Here is a 3,373-nt window from a genome sequence, read left to right as displayed (position 1 = left end):
TATACAAAATCCAAGAAAAGGAACTATTCCCAAATATCTGTTTCAGTATGCCACAAGTTTAAGGGCAGATTCAGAGAGACCTACAATTATAGTTTCTTTGCTCCTGTTGGCATCTAGTAAGAAAAACAAGTCTTTATAAGGAATAAAGACCTTTTTATAAACCAGGTGAATGTTGACATTTACTATTAACAAGGCTAAAATAAATACATTGATTACTGAAATGACAGCAGTAATGAGGAAAGCTATTGAAATTGATTATGGATGTCACAAGAGCTATCTTTAAATATTTGAAAGATAATCATATTAAAATAGGAAGATTAGACTTAATTGCAAAAGATAGATCTAGAAAAATGTGTAGAAGTCGCAGGAAGGCAGATTTTTAGACTCCATGCATGAAAAATTTTGTTTAGTTAGTTGTGTCTGACTCCTCTTGGAGTTTTCCTGGCAAATATACCAGAGTGTTTTCCATTTCCTTCTCTAACCTAACTCATTTTACAAATAAGGAACTGAAGCAAAAAAAAAAAAAAAAAGGTCGGTAAACTAAAGTGTCTGAGGTTGGATTCGAACTCAGGAAGATGAGTCTTCCTTACTCCAGGTCTTGCACACTACTCACTGTGCCACCTGGCTGTCCATAAAGAAAATGCTCCTTACAATTAGAAATGACTAAAAGTGGAATGGGCTGCTTTGGAAGGTAGGTCTTGAAGGTCTTTCTGAGATTGAATTGCTCAATCAATAAACATCTCTTAAGCACCTACTATGTGGCAGGCACTGTGCTAAGCACTGGGGATACAAAAAGAGGCAAAAAAACAATTCCTGCCCTCAAGGAGCTTACAATCTTTAATATGCAAGCAATCATATACAAAATTGGCTAAATACAGGAAATAACTAAAAGAGGAAGGCATGGAATTAACAAGGGTTGAGGAAGACTTTTTGCAGAAAGTGGGATTTTAGTTGGGTCTTAAAGAAGCCAGGGAGGTCAGTAGTCAGAGTTGAGGAGGAGAGCATTCTAGGTACGGTGGCCTGCCAGAGAAAATGCCCAGAACTGAGAGATGAAGTATCTTGTTGACTACTCATTCACTATCATCTTTGGATATTGGTGTTTCCTGTTGAACTATGTTTTAGATGACTTATGAGGAGGCTTCAAAATATAATATTGCATAATTTTTGGAGTTCTAGAAATCATAAAGGAGTTGCCATACTAACTGTGGGAGTACTCAGTTTATTCTCATCACAAGAGTATAGTATGCAAACAAAACATGTTCATAGGAAACAATGACTTCTATATTCTCAAACTGAACATTTGCAAGTGGCAATTACTATTTGCTAGAAAGGTCACAAGATTACTCTTGTAAGGTGGGATCAAATAACAGCATCAAAGGATTTCAGAGTCAGTCAATAAATACCTATTTTATTTTATTTATTTATTAAGCACCTATGTTCCAGGCACTGTGCTCAGTGCTGGGGATACAAGCAAAGGTGAAAACCATTCCTGTTCTTGAGGAGCTCACAATCTAATGTGGTAGACACCATCAAATAAATATGGACAAACAAATCTTATGCTAGATTAATTGAAAATAATTAACAAAGGAAAACCAATAAGATTGAGGGATTGGGAAAACTGCCTTCAAAGGTCCAAAAGTATGGTGTCATTTGGAAGCTCCTTCTGGTGTAAACAACACCACCATCCCTGACATTTCTGATACAGGGTCAACTCCTTGGGTTTTGTTTTATTTTCTCTTAACTCCTAGGGTTTAACTTGGTTGCTTCAGTCAATTCATTCTTAAACTGAATTTAATTGAAATCATCACATAGTCTGTTATTTGGGTTGCTTTTCACTCAAGCTTATAAAATAATGGAATTGAGATTTACAGCTTTTAATGTTGTTTTTGAAAAAAGGCATCCAGTCTCTTTCTGTGTGTTTTATGAGTTTTATTGTTGTTGTTTGGTTCCTAAGTCTAGAGAAAAAGACAAAAGCTTAAAATGGTGAACAGGAAAAGGGATGCTGCTGGTAGTGGGAGCTAAGAAGTTCCATAGTGTTAACAGGCTACATTCATGGGCAATTATTATTTTTTGAACTGAGATAGTAACTCTAACTTATTCTTAGTTCCTCATTTTTTAATGACTCTCACTAATTTGAGTTGGTAGTGTTCTAGTCCTTCCTTACTCTCATAAATAGACCTACTAACACTAGTGGCTCATCAGACTACCCATCAAAGTAATTATTTGCATGTGAGAGATAACTTGCAGAGGGTTATCACTATCTCAATATCCACTCTCTACTCTGGAAAGTTACCTCTAGTTAGCAATATAAATGACCATAATTAATTTAGTGCAACTCCTTTATTATACAGAACAGGAAACTGAGGTTCAAACACTTGCTTATAGCTAAATTAGCCATGGAACCAGGACAAAAACTAGGTCTTCAGACTTTCAGAGAGCTCTCTCTCTATCATAGCATGTGATGCTGAGCAAGGGGTTAGCTGAAGGTGACAAGTTGTGGTAGAGATTTGAATATATCTAAAGTGTTAAGATAAAGGGAAATAAAAGTAAAATAATAGGGAAATGAGTGTCCAGATGTCATTCTGTAATCAGATGATGAGAATTCTCTAATCTGATGACCAGATTATGTAGAGAAAGGGAATCAAAGTGGAATTTATTTGTATCTTTATAATATCTGTTTCTTGATGACTAAACTTCTATAAGTTCAATTCTTTAATTTAAAAATTATATTATTTTCAGTCTTCAACAATAGAATTATATTATTGTACCATTAGTGGATTTGCTCTGGTTCAAACTTGTCAACACAGATAGACAAAGCATGAGAATGAGTTTAAGATATTTGATAGAGATCTCAATGAATCAAAGCACTTCCCCTGTGGGAAGAAAATTCTTTGAAGTTGGCTCTTTCCCACTACTCAGTTTGGGGAACATAAGGGAAGAGAAACATAATTTTTGGGTTTATTTTAGATATCTTAGCCCTCAAGAAGTGAACTTAAAAGATCCTCCTTAGGGCTGCTTTCATATCCCTGTTCCTCAAGGTGTAGATAAAAGGATTCAGCATTGGTGTCACCACTGTGTACATTACAGATGAAATTATGTCACTGTGGGCTGAGCGGTTGGATGAAGGGCTAAAATAGACTCCAAAGACAGTTCCAAAGAAGAGAGATACTACAGAAAGGTGAGAGGTGCAGGTGGAAAATGCTTTCTGCTTCCCTTCAGTGGATGGGATCCTTAGTATGGCCAAGACTATATACACATAAGAGATGATGATGCAGAAGAATGGAGTCAGGCCAGCAAGAACACCAATAGTGAGGATCATTAGCTCATTAATGAAGATGTCTGAACAGGACAGCTTCAGCAGGGGGTTAATGTC

The sequence above is a fragment of the Petaurus breviceps genome, unplaced genomic scaffold (assembly GCF_028583685.1).
Source record: "Petaurus breviceps papuanus isolate PSGF00001 unplaced genomic scaffold, PetGlider_PUasm1.0 176, whole genome shotgun sequence".
Taxonomy (NCBI): Eukaryota; Metazoa; Chordata; class Mammalia; order Diprotodontia; family Petauridae; genus Petaurus; species Petaurus breviceps.
This window is presented reverse-complemented; position numbering follows the sequence as displayed.